Here is a 14,282-nt window from a genome sequence, read left to right as displayed (position 1 = left end):
GCAGGCTGAGCAATACGAGAGTTGTCGAAAAAACAGCGAAAACGCGAAAACGCCGGGGAACACAGCGCAGAAACGGAGAAATTGGAACACGAATAAGGGCAAGCGGGAGATTGAATCGCCAGCAAAATGGAAGGTCTAGTTTTCGTCAACCGCACCACCAGAAGAGAAACATGCATCGAACTGCAGGCTAATGAACCAGGTTCTCGACAGCTCACTATCCAGCGTAGCGTGATGGGATTTTCATACCCGCCACTTTTTTTCTTAATTTTTCTCTTCCACAGGACACGAAGGATGCGCGTGCGCTATACAGGCATCACAAAAAAAGACGCAACAGTTTCCTCAGCTATGCAGGGAGCCCATCCTACTTCACCCAGCCTTGTTTTTAGCAGATAATTTAATAATTCCTCTACAACGCACTTTTAAGTTTCCTAGCGAAATGAAATTTCTACACCGTATTTCCTATCACGCATAGTTTTTAAACCTAATTTTATACCACGCACAGTGACAACCTGGCCTTCTACACCAGCCATCCTCACTCGCTTTTACTGATTGTACTTTTGTTTTTGTTGAGTGAATTTAGTTTGCATATTCATTCCTCACGCATAACCACTCTTCTGGCGCTCTTTGCCCTAGTTGGCTTTGCGCCATTAACATCCAATCATCGTTGTCATCATGTCTTAGATAAAGGACATCGGCACCGAAAGGGTTAAAGATTTCCTGCGTAGTTAGAAACCTGCATTATTACAAGAGATACATTTTCCTTATATGATATATTTACGTTACAAGATTCAAAATGTGAAAGCTTGCGGAAGGCGAACTACCCCAAAAAAGTATCAACAAACCAACCAATCAAACATGCCTAATACCACTCTGTTGAGCCCGTGAGACGTCCGCTTGATCCTCCAGAGAACGCGAAGTTTCCGTTTCCAAGGTGAGCGTTGAGCAGCTTGCGGGCTTCAAGCTACGACTCGTTTCACCGAACCAGGTAGGATACGCGGGGCTGAGTACACGCGCCTTTTTTGGGTTAGTTCTGGGCGGTGTGCTAAACCTTCCAAAGGGCCGGAGTCACTGGAGAATGAATAATTTATGGCGTCACAGCAGGCGCAGTGCCGCAACAAAAGCACTAAGTCCCTTGAGACCAGGGCTCACCAAGTTCTCTATAAAAGTCGCCGGCTATGTCAGTCTCTTCTTACTACTTCTGGCCTCAGGTGCATGCCCAGTGCACGAGTTTAGTGGTGGCCTGAGGTAATAGAGTTCTATGTCTCTACCGCTTTTTCCCAGCGTAAATCTCGTCTTTTCTAGTGGATTCCCTGCAGTGGTAAGTCTAAAGTACAGAAGCGTGGACAAAAAACCAAAACTGATCAAACCTACGTTAAAGGCTGTGGGAGGGATAATGCCACCTGCAAAACCACAACAAAGAGAATAGCAAATTTTACGATGGTAACAGATGATATGCGCAGACATAAAAAAGGCTTAGGTGCGATCTTTTGGGGGCAGCTAGAGGGGGGATATTCGGGTAGCGATCAGTACAAAATTCGCTTTTGTAATCCCTTTGGGGATTACAAAACGATGCGTAGGGGGTGATTTCGCAGGCAGTAATTTTGATTTCCGGTGTACAATTTTTGCACATTCTGAGTGAAGCCTTAAATTGGTATTTGAGCAAGCCTATTTTGGGGCACAAGCCTGGTGAGGCGATTATAAGTGGAGGTAGCTCTTGGCTTCACAAGCCGTATCAGTCGTAACCACCACCCTTCAATATGAAATTCTTAAGCGGCATGATTGAAAACAACCGCAAAAAAGAGTCGAACATTTTGAAAGTGAGATCAATTTTTTAGTGGTCTACGAGTACGCCAAAATTAAAATGTGAAATAAATCACAAATAGAACGGAGAAGAAACTTTACCCCAAATGTTAATCAGACGAATGTTTTTCTCCGAAACGTTATTGGCTTTTATATTAAAATGATTGTATATATTGCTAAATAAAACGTACCGAATTTGTTTTATTTCTTACTGGTGTGACACACCATCGAAATATAAAATAAGTATCTCTGTAAAAATGCAGCAAAAATTTGAAATTAAGAAAACCCTCGTCAAGAACATGTACTTTTGATTCACGGAAAAGCTTCTGAAGAGTTCATTTCAAGGTGGCTCGGAAGTGCCACTTGCTGCCAGCTAAGTGCTCACCCAGCAGCGTTTCTTTCAAAGTGCGATCAAGCTAAAGTGCCCTTTGTTTTCTCTCTACTCTCATGGTATTCAACGACCTATACGCGGTCAGCCTGAGAGAAAAGTTTCGTCTCCAGCGGCCCAATAAAACACCACTGCGTACGCGCAAGTGCTTTCAAAAGAATTGAAATTCTTTCAGCAGGCAAGCAAACCTCAAGGGATGACGTGTATAACGTGCGGTTTGTATACATTTTTAGAACATAACGAAATATATCGCTACAGCGTTGCGTTCGATTGTCGCTGCAACACTGGAAGCAACGAAGTACTGCAGTGGCCTTGTATGGAGGAAAGAGTTGATGTTTTCGCTGCAGAGCACGAGGTCGCGGGTTCGATTCCCGGCCGCGGCGGCCGCTTTTCTGATGGAGGCGAAAAGCAAAAACGCCCGTGTGTACGAGATTTCGGCGCACGTTAAAGATCCCCAGGTGGTCAAAATTAATCCGGAGCCCTCCACTACGGCGCGCCTCATCGCATGCGTTGCGTCGGCGCGTTAAACCCTACAATCAATCAAAGAGTTGATGTTTTAATAGGCCCATTTTTTAAATATCTCTCTCTACTGTAGAAGTGTAGATAAAGTGTCTAACTCTTCTAACTCGACTTTTTAATTCGGCAATCTTGCCTGAGCGAGTGCCCCTGAAATTGTTGAACAAGGTCGGACCGTCAGTGTTTAATGACAACGGCCTTCCTTCCTACCCTAGCGTGAAAGCGATTGTAGATAACCTTCGTACGTGCTGTATATGTTAGGAGACATTACGCGACCTTTGCAGACATAACTTAGAATTGTAGGTGTTCGGATATTGTTACTTACAATGAATGTGCCTGTCTTTTCAGGGTGTTCATCGCAAAGGGGCTCAGCTTTTCACCTTGGATGACTTCGGCATCTTATTGGAGTTCCCTCGGGTCGTGATCTTTCATCAGAAGTTTTGCGTTGGATGAAAAAAGACGCAGCTGCGCCTGTAGTGAACTAGTGGTTGTGCCTGGTTTTTGGTGCAGTGATTTCTGACTAAGCTGTGTTACGTGACGTCATGCACCACCGGTCGGTTGACCTTCTACTTCGACATAGAGCTGGACACCACCCTGTTTAAAAGTAAGTTTGATGACACCACGTCTTGCTTATATCTGTCAGGATAAACGAGGTTGGTGTGTTAATAACTTTGAATAGAGCACGGAAGAGTGCAGCTTTATTTTCTCTGCATCGCGTCCCAATAGTTCCAAAAGAGGTGTGCACTGCCCTTCGCCAGTGCGTAGGAGGGGTACTTCGTTACAAATTTTTGGTATATTGCTAAGTTACATAAAAGTAAAGTATTTCCACTGTTCAACACGCACAAAAACTCCAGCCGACCGTTTAGGACATTCGTTTTCACACAATAATTAATATCACAATACATGCGGGAAATATGCCCCCAATTAAAATGCAAGAATTGATTTATGATAGCGAAACTTCCATCATTTGGACAAATTGTGCCATCATGGTATCATGGTTAATTTTGACTGCATAGAAAAACAAAACTTTTCCTTTTTGGTGAGTTGCTCATGAGATGATAACAAATATAAATTTGATTTAGAAATTGCTAAGCTACTAAGTACTCTACGTTCGCCATTATAGTAATTTATCGCGGCCAATTTCGCATTATAAAACGAAATTTCGAGTCATAGCTGGGTCTTTATGCTGCTTGAAGCACGTCTACAAACACTTTTAACGGTATCAAGAATAATAAACTGACTCGACAACAGATAACTAATTACTGTATGGTAAATGCTTTGAAGTTTCTTTCGACGCTTAGCCACATTCCTTCATCGCACATATTCATTTTAAAAGAAAAGCTGTTAGGCCAAGCTTTGCCCATCCGGCGTACCAAAAAACCGCGAAACCTCAAGAAAAAATTGTGGTTCATCCTTTTTTCATAGGTATCGGTAAAACACGAAAATGAAAGGTGTTTTCATGGGAGCAGTAGAATGTTGAAGGAACCTCCTTCACGTGCGAAGGGTTGGCGAGCCTTACCCCGCCAGTCGAAGTGACACCAACACGCAAGCAGCAAAAAGTATAACCGGTTTATTCCACGACAACAAAACCAAAAATGACATGCACAGAAGCAGCAGCTTGAAACAAGTAACGGCCATGGGAACAACGCGACAGCGGTTGGTGCCTCAATTCACACTCGTTTCCCGTACACGAAGGCGCTGGATCGAAGCGCCAACTGTCGGCTCTGATTAGCGTCATGATGCGTTACATTGCTTCGCCTCTCCTAGACGGCAGCATCTTCTAAATATGTCATAGAGAAGGATATACGGTGCGTTCGTAGAGCTGTAAACACCTGAGATCGAACCGCAGTTGGCAGATCATCTCGTACCTGCCGTTGCGGCGACAGAGTTTGTGGGCTCGAATCCGGGTGCCGTCGCTCAACGGCCCTTTTTCTCGCGATGTCATTTCCGTGACAGATATGACGTAAGTGAGATCGTGGTGTACGCCGGAATAAAACACTTTCGTGTTAAACAGCGCGATTAAGGACATCCCGGGTATCGAACTTGGGACCTTTACGTCATGAAAAGCGGCAACCTAACCCCTCGGCAACTCCGAAGGACCGCGGGGTACAGAGTTAGCCGCAGCAGGGAAAAATAACATGTGCTGCCATTGGAAAAAAACAAACGCTTCGCTTGTTCGGAATCCAACCTGCATACCTCGTGTTATGAAACCGGCGTGTATGTGATTGGGCTATGGTAGTATTTCGGGCCCGCAGCATTTCCTTTGGTTTCGTAGCGCAAGCGTTGGCTTTGGGTTCTACCGCGTGCTAACGTCGTCCACTTTGGGAGAGATGTGACAGCCTGCGGATGAAACAATCCGAGATTGCCGGCTATGGAGTTCTGAAATAATTGTGAGGTGCAACAGCCGGGTCTCCGATGGAGGGAGACGGGCCACCGCCTCTGCTGTTTCTCCAGCCTTGCACCACTTCTGGAAGCTGCGAAAATTTTTATTAACCATAATATTACCGAAAATAGAAAATTCGGCAACAAACCAATTATGAACACAAAAACGCGGTGTTAAATTGTTATAGCCACAGTGTCTCCTTGGAAGAAACGGTAACACACCCAGTGTTTTCGAATGGTAGGTCAGAAATAAATTTGTGTCTCGACAGTTTAAAAAGGGAAATGTAGCCAAATTATCTGTAGCTAAACTGGGCGGTCAAAAGTAGAGATTTTAACACGAAAATGTTTTATTCCGGGATTCACGAAGATTTCACTTACGTCATATCGGTCACGCAAATGACGCCAGTACAACGAAGCAAGTGACCTGTAGAGGGTGCACCCCTGCACACAGGGTCTTCTTGCGGGGAAGCCACCTTTAGTACTAAAGAGTACGTTATACTTGGTGTTCGTTTTCTGGTTTTAAACTTTAACACGAAAGTGTTTTATGGCGGGATGCGCCAAGATTTCACGGACGTCGTATCCGTCACGGAAATGACGTCAGTAAACCTTTGCCGAAGCAACCCGCCAGCAGGATGCCACTCGCCAAGCATACCCAGAAGACAGGCACCGACCCGCAAATCGTGCTCAGATTTCACTGCACATTTCACTTTCCTGTTTGTCCAATTCCCGTGACAGAGGAAGCAACCACACTTTTTATCAGGCTTGTTAACCAGATACATGTACATGTCTTTAGGCTCCGTCAAAGGTTGGGTTCTTGCTTGTGATGATAATTTTCGTTGCCGGAACACGAGTGCTATATAATAAAAGCGCGAAGAATAAACCATGCGTGACCTTCCTTCTCTCTAGTATCCGGTGGACGTTGCGTTTACGCTGTTATTACGAGAAGGGCCAACACATACCACACTCAGGGCGCATGAATAGTACCACGATGAACGACGAGCAGGGGAAGATTCGTCATGGGGGCACCTCTACTGCCAACAATATTTTTAGGACACATACTAGGTGCCGCCTAAGCCTCCCCATATTTTACGATTCGTTCATGTCCAGTTGTTCTGCGGCAGTGACAGTTTCCTACGAGGGAAATCGCTCGGCATGGGTAGAAGTTTACAACTCCATGGCCGCATCAGTCATCTGCAGCTTCCAACGGGCTCCGCATTGAATCGACTCTTTACAGCTGGAAGTTTCTTTGAAATACTTGCATTTGAGAGTGGTAGTGAGCGAAGAAGCAATGAATATTGGTCGATAGGAAAAATTTGCATACACAGTTTTTACATAACCCAAAATAAGGATCACTAGAGTAAGGTGAATTATTTATGCCTCTGGCACATCGCCATCATGTTTGGAAAATATAAAATAAACACAAACACCTTAGGTTGCTTTTTGCTTGCCTGGTCAGTGCAGCTCTGAGTAGCCCCAAGCAGACCAAAACTGCTCCCGCCATAGATGTTTTCTGGGCAAATAAAATACGGAGATGTTAAGAGCTGCTCAGGGATGCTTTCAGCCGGCAAAAAAAGAGCAGACCACTTACCTTTTTGGACGCTAGTGATATTACGCTTTTGATGATACTTTTATCATATGACTGGCTGAATCAAGTATCAACCGCTGTGTGTGAAGATCGCAGTCACTTTGCATGCGGGCAGATCCTGAGATGTTAATCACTACGAGGTGCGAAACGAGGGATTTCTTTCTGCGAAAGAACCTGCAGCAGTTTTATGTCCTACGCATCCCCACCCCGGTCTTTTTCTAAGTGGTTCAATAAACGGGGTGCAGCGCAGTTTATCGAACACTGAGTGAAACTTTACTCATTAAGACCGTCACGTAGAGCAGCCAAGTATAGTCGCGCGCTTATTTCGCGGAAGGAAATTCCTATCGCTCAGTTACTAATCGCAAGTTTGCGAGCGAGCCCTAATGCAAGTCGGGGGCGCATCCCAGCGGTAATAACTTGGTTATCAAATACTCAGCCAACTGTCAGGTAGTTTTATTGGGGTTGTTCTTACACTCTCAAAGAAGACAAATTGACCCCCATCCTATTCCTTTCCAGATATGACTAGTGCGTTTGCCGAGGCTTTTCTATTCTCATAATGGTATTGCACAACAGCATGACGATTAAGGCGTATTTATGACAGCGCAAGATAGATGTAGGTTGATTGAACCAAAAGATTCTTGCGGAACCAGACATTTTGTACTTGTGAGCCTTTCTGATGGAGGATAAAAACAAAATACACATGCGTTTTAAACTTTTACGTGCTCTAAGGATCCCCAAGTGTCTCAAAATAGCCCGCGGCCCATTACTCGCGCCCGCCTCATAGCCGAGGTTTAGTTTCAGGGTGCGCGACAAAAAACAAAATAAAGGTAAGTGTGCGCTGTCGAAGCATATTTTTTTACCGAATTGAGAGAAAAGAACGGGAAGAAAAACCAGAAAATGAAGAAACACAGCAAAGCAGAGTGAAAAAGTACTAAAGCAGTAATTGCACTCTACTTCCATTCACTATGCTTTCCTCGTTGAAAAGAGTGGGTTCCTTACTGACTGACCGCGCTCTGCAGTTTGATTTTTCACTGCCGTAAAATCTGGCCGCCTAGTGAACAATATCATTCTCTCATTGATGGAAAGCCTTTAAGAAGAGACAATTAGGCCATTTTATGCCACTTATTTAAAAGCAAGCTTTCTTTATGTCTCAACTTGCGGTACTTTGATAGAAACACCTGCAGGCAACCTAAGCTTCACGTCATAATAAAACACACCATGCCTCTACTGCATTTCTCTCCTTAGCGCTCACTATTTCGCCTACAATGAACTGGTCGACGTTCAATAAATAGTTCAAACGATTACGATGCTTATGCCTGCTTCATGTAAGAGAAAATGAATTACCCAACAATGTGGCTTTGTCTTGTGCTGCCGGGTCTGTAAATGAGCGGTAATCTTGCAAAGCAATTTTGAGCTTTGCAGTTGGGCTGCCGATTTTGGAGTTGTACTGAACGTTGTAGCTATTCTTCTATCCGGCCCTAATGCAGTGCTTCAGAGAGAAATGCAGACCAGGTGGGCTTTGTGGCAAGCTTTACCACAATACGAATCAGACAAGCTCACGAGACAACCCCTATCGCGATACGAATCAGTTATGATATGCAACTTGTTTCACTGGGTGACGCCACCTGTGGTGCGCATCAATGTCTGATCACAGTTGGAACGGATGGCGTAGAACAAATAATCTCTGTGTAACTGTTATCGTTGTGATGAAAAAAAACGGCCGGGAGGAAGAACCACCGTTATATGATGTTAGCGCAAGTCCCATAAAGCTCAATTCACTACATGTCGGCGTCCGCACGCATGCATCCGTTTGCAGTGACGAAGTCGTCATGAACAGCTTCTCAGAACTTCCTGATTCATGCAACACTCAAGAAGCACGCGAACGGGAATCGATCCCACTTGCAAGACCGCTTCAATGAAGTGGACAAAAGATGCCGCAGCTAGTTATTTCGTTTTTCTTGATCTCATTACCACGGCGTTGCAGTAACAATCGATAGCCAGGAGAGGACCTTGATTGCCTGAAGAGGCGTCAAAGCAGGTTTGGCGCCTTTGTGAGCTACGTAATCTTCTCAGGTATGCTTTATCAAAACTCATCTTTCTTGCTCTTGGCGAGCATAAATTTGTACTGTCATAGTGTTGCTTTAGGCTCAGAAGAGCGGTCTTTCACCCGTTGCTTGGAGACCGGGACGTCGCATAATTTTTGTGACCAGTAAAGCATTGTTGCTTATCTCCAAGCTGTGGCTAAGCTAATTTCTGCATTTATTCGTTTGTCTTATTTTTCTTCTATGTGCTTTGTACGACTGCTTTGCTGGAAGACAAGCAATGGCTGCTTTAAACGCTTTGAATTCTGGTCATCTTGAGGTCATCATATTTCGCCCTTTCAGTAGAGCAGTGGCAGTGTTGTGCAATTTGATCAAGAATAAGCGCGCATATCCACGCTGTTTTTGGGGCACGACTTGCAACTGAGGTGCTACCCTTGATGGAAGCAACAAAGTTTTGCTTAAAAACCCAACTTATAGGAAAAAAATGCATGAACGTTTTTACTGATCTGCGGTGCCAACGGCCTGGCCACAAAAACTTCCTATGAGGTTTTATGCCCACTAATGTCTCACGCTGCGTTTCACGCTATTTTGTGCGAGTGGTTTTAACTGCGCAACTTTTCCAAGTTTTCTATTCAGGGTGCTGTCAGCCGACATGTTATTAGGAAGGTTTTTCTAAAGGGAATCAAAGTACATTGTCCACTCAGAAGTCAGTCTTTCTTTAAGAACAAGGGAGACAACTGTAAAAAAGTCGAGTTGATAACATCACTGGAATGCCGCTTTACAAACATTCCTCGCGACTTTTGAATAGGCCTGATGAGGTTTCCCTCGTTTTTTACTTGCCAATTTGTCGAGAGAGTTTCAATATCTACACCCTACCAAGCAATCAGAATACGAACGTTATCTTCTGAATTACTCTGGCCCGAATTCCCCAAAGGCGCATTGTGTGGGAGCACGCAGGAGGCTATTTGCGCGGGCCGCTGGCGGTGGAAACGAGCCCCTCCGAGAAAACACCCTGCTCATATAGAGGTAGAGAGGCATACAAACAAAGTGAAAGTGATGACAATAGCGTTTGCACGCGGAGATCCTAATACGCGCAAGCGCCGGTGCTCCGTGCAACCTGAATTAAGCTCACCGAAAAGGGCTGCATATCTGCGTAAGCAGTTTTTATATATATTTTTATTCAATCAGCAAATCAACCAATCAATCAATCAATCAATCAATCAATCAATCAATCAATCAATCAATCAATCAATCAATCAATCAATCAATCAATCAATCAATCAATCAATCAATCAAGCAATCAATCAATGAGAGAGCAAACAGTAGAAAGATCCACCACAAGAAATCGGTCAGTGTGCTCAGACTCTTGTGTGAAAGTACTCTGAAGCGTAGCAGGCGTTACATATGCGCAGACATAACTGTGCTAGTGGACCGTAATACAGCGCAAAAAAAGAGGAATAATAGTCAGGAGAATACAGAGGGTATTTGAGAAGCCTCTAGAGGCGGGAATGTGTGGTGCGTTCGCGTGAAATATTTGTGGTTGCGTGAAAAAACTCGTTCGACATTGCGTTGTTTACCGGCAGTAGTCGCCACCCCTTCTTTCTTTAGCGCTAGTCCTGATCACTGCAATCTCTACGAAATTGTAAGAGGCGCCCGGGTGCCATCAAACGAGCGATGATGGCGAGCAAACAGGTTACACAGAAGGTAGCATGTTGAGCGGGTGCCCTGTTTGCACGGCAGGCTTGCGCTAGAGGGATATCTAGAATATCGGCCCTCTTGAAGATTGTGAAGCTTTATTCTTGAGATAAACCGGTCGGGAACATTATGTATACAGCCCGTTACGAATGGTAAAATTAATAATAACTGACGGGTACTTCCGCAGCACAGATTACATAGAGTGACAGTCACTTTAAATGGCACTGCGGGGAAATTAAAAAAAAAGTAAATCGGAGTACACCAGCTGCTAGTTTAATCTAATAGAAAGTACCATAATCCCAAAGGCGTTGCGGTTAGTCTCCTTCACCCCGTTTTTGACGATGTGAATTCCGCTAACATCCTGCTGCTTTTTTCATGAGCCCGCACTGGTATCGCTTGCATATCGATTCACCATAAAAGACTACTGACACCAAATTTTGACGCCTAAAATGATATAATTGGCTTCAGTAGTTTGTACAGATGCCTCACAGAAATTTTTGCAATGATCCGAGGCCGCAATCACATCAAAAATTGATTTTATTTGTCCTTGCCGTGAGCTACCACGAATCGGCAACACTAGCGAAATCGCTATCTTCGTGACGACACATCGTCCGGCGTGTCTGGTCGGTACAGGGTGACGTCATGCAGTCATTTTCAGAACCTGAAGCGATAGCCTGCACTCCTATTTTCGGTGGTCTTCGCTTCGGCAGGAGGTGTGGGTGTGGCTGTGTGAGCAATGCTAGCAAACGTTGCGCACTTTGCGTGTTCGACGTATTTGCTCTTCCGTCCATGGCCGGCGCATGGTGCTCCATTGCACTGGTGCCAAAAACTGGGCGGTGTCTTTTCTGAGCGGCCTGTGCCCGCTGCCGAGATCGCCAAAGTTATGCACTGGCAAGCTCGGAGAATGCGAAGTACTCAGTAGAAGCCTGTCTGAGCAAATCGATGATGACGCACAGATGCATTATTTTCCACGTGACGACGTACTACGCGAAACGTGGACTGAGTTCGTGCGCGGCGGCGGTCGCAAGAACTGTCGCCCAAGCCAGCCAGCGAGCAGAATTTGCTCGTTGCCTTTCTGGGCTGCTCCCTGCAGAAAGCGGAGTGGAAGCGATTAGGAAGTTTTAGAATAGGGTAACCCGGCGTTGGGGGCCCCCAGGAAGTTAGGGGAACCCAAATGCAGCGCGCTCGCGCGCGGCGAGTTTCAAAAGAGGGGCGTCCCCACCAGCCCTGCAGCGCTTGCGTTGCTCGGGCCAGCTTGGGTGTCGGAAGAAACTTAGGCTCAGCATCGTGCGAATATTTGATAGCCGCTATCTGTGCAACTGCGAACGACTATCGCTTGCACAACTTTCACCACACTACCATCCCCTTTTTTTGCACGCGGAACTTTATTTTGGCGATAACTGCCATTCGAGCGATCGGTGACCAAGACATCTCCCGTGGCCTGTTTTGATTTTACCGCGCAGGTGGCGCCACCTTTCGGCCGCTCGCCGCACCGCGGTGCCGGCAGTTCGGGTTGCACCGCCGAACCTCCGCTGCCGGTCAGCGTAGACTTACCATCGCGGCAAATAATCTGATCGTAGCTTTTAAATTCAGCGCTGGTAACAATCCTTAGCAGAATTTTTCACCACAATAACATCTACTTTCTCGCATGTGGAACTTCTATTCCGCGATCAGTTTGATTGGAAGAGGGGCGACAAGTGTTGCTATCACGGTCTGCGCCGGTTCGAGCCGTAGCGATAATAAAAACGGACGACGGCGAATACGTCGCCTGCCTAATCGCCTCATCTATGGCCAAATAAAGTTCTGTCTCTCTGTCAGTCTGCGTGTATGTCGGGTGGCAGCGACTCGCCTGAGTCTGACGATTCGGACGACATGTCGACTGCGTGGGTCAATGCGGACCATGTGCAATCGTTGCAGACGATGCGGCAAACGTCCCTGACGTCACGGATTTTTGATTTACGTTAGCACCAACAGTTCTTCCGGCCACAAGACCATGACGTCACATTGTCCGTCCTGCATTGGAACGGCCATTTGGCGCGCGACGACCGAATTCGGAACTGATTGAAATAAATGCGTTATAATGAATTATAAGCCGGCTGCTGACTGCGCTTGGTTCGATGTTTGTAATTACTGGACCAATAGGTATTCTTTACAGCATAAAAGCCGAAAACGAAAAATTTAGTGTCAGTACTGCTTTAACACGTGTTCTCTAGATATCCGCTCCCTCTGCGACAAACTAACTGAGCGAAGTGAACAAAAAGCGGCCACAGGATACACAGAACGTCATGCGCAGCCTGCTGAAAGTCGTCGCTTTCAAACTTTGTGTATATGTTCCGCCGTGCCAACAATTCCAGGTCTCAGAAGTGACCACAGGAGTACTAAACATGAACAGAGATAATTCTGCATAAACGCAGCGCAGGAGCACAGCCATACTAACATTGCCACTGAAGCCATTGCCACATTGCCATTGTCACACGCCATTTCTTTCGAGCATATAATCCTCTTACACAGCCATTGCCACACATTGTTTTAGTTTTCATTAATAGACGACTGCTGTGGATCCTGTACATAGAATTTACAGGTCAAATTGAAGCGTATAAAGTGCTTTACTCTTTGAATAGTCCCATTTTATTGTAAAATATGGGTATGTAAGTACCCGGGATATTAGTGTAACAATTATGCCCACATTTGATAATGTAAGTAGCCACTTGTAGCCCTAGTAGTTTACATGCTGACGTTCGTTACCCGTTTTGTAGCATGCTAACTTGTGAGCGTTTTGATGGCGTTTTATCTGCTGCATCATGAGCCACTGGAACATAAATTTGAAAGGATTCGTGACGATGCAATTCAAAACTTAGCACGGGTCTGTAAATTTTTTTCTAGGATAATGATGGCTCATTACAATAGATCACACGCCCCCCCCTCTCCCCCCAGAGGTTCAATGATTCACCACAAGAGGATTCAGGAGTTTTTGCTAGGTTGTCAATGGCAGTGTGATAGCTCGCCCTATGTCTTGAAAACCTCAACTTCACTTTCCAGTCAGCCGACAATTTTCCTGTGAAGGTTTTGTAGTTCTGTTCTATGGCATCAAAAATAGACAACTTCGAGGGGCAGCTGGACTAAGTTCAGAACTCAATTTGTTGTCCCCTTAGCTTTATGCTGGAAAAAATGGCAAGGGTAAAGTCGAAAGCCGTAACCGGCAAATTGACCATGTGAGTGCAGGAGGGAATACTGAAGCGGAACAAGGAGCGGGTCCACGTGAAATAGGAGGCCAAGAAAAAAAATAGGTACAGGCGTACGAGTAATTGATGATAGCCAGTGTGATACCATCTCACCAAAAATATCCCAGCCTATCTGGAGGGGGCATTTAGGAAGGTTGTCTGGTAAAACATATGATTATGAATAAACTGGGAATACTTGGACCATTTGAGATGTGCAGACAAAAGTTTTGCGAAGCGAGTCTGCCGAACACCTGCAAAAAAATGCTTGCACTGTTGCTCGCACTCTGAGTTTGGATAAATAAACGTGCCGAAAGTGTGCTCTTAAGCCTATGTAATGAACGATAGAACAAGTAGAAGAGAATATCTATCACGCACGAGTTAACAGAGCCAACCCTAATCACGAGAATTTCGGCACACAATACGCATGAGCTGGAGTGCTTTAGGCAAACACTTGCAAATAATGATAGGTTTGAAATAATGATAGGTAAGCTACTTCAATTAGTCAGAAGGAGAATATACAACCCACCTATCCTGCTGGTGATGATATATGGAGCGGGAACTTGACGCCCTACTAAGCAAATGGAAAACAACCTTAGGTCGGTTCAACGGGCCATGGAACGAATAATGATAGAAGTAACATTTAGAGACCGCAA

General features: G+C 45.2%; 1 long non-coding RNA gene across 1 annotated transcript in view; it reads left to right on the top strand.

Moving 5' to 3' along the window:
• The first annotated feature begins 3,057 nt into the window (after nucleotides 1–3,057).
• LOC144141621 (uncharacterized) overlaps nucleotides 3,058–14,282 on the top strand; it is a 550,618-nt gene continuing 539,393 nt past the window's right edge. The window contains exon 1 of the long non-coding RNA XR_013316654.1: nucleotides 3,058–3,308. This is a non-coding gene — a long non-coding RNA (uncharacterized LOC144141621). The remainder of the gene's footprint in view (nucleotides 3,309–14,282) is intronic.

Source organism: Haemaphysalis longicornis, unplaced genomic scaffold (assembly GCF_048455015.1).
Source record: "Haemaphysalis longicornis isolate Haplotype H1 unplaced genomic scaffold, Haemaphysalis longicornis Haplotype H1 scaffold_6, whole genome shotgun sequence".
In the NCBI taxonomy this organism is placed as follows: Eukaryota; Metazoa; Arthropoda; class Arachnida; order Ixodida; family Ixodidae; genus Haemaphysalis; species Haemaphysalis longicornis.
Note: the sequence above shows the minus strand (reverse complement) of the source record. Positions and strands in the feature narration are given on the sequence as shown.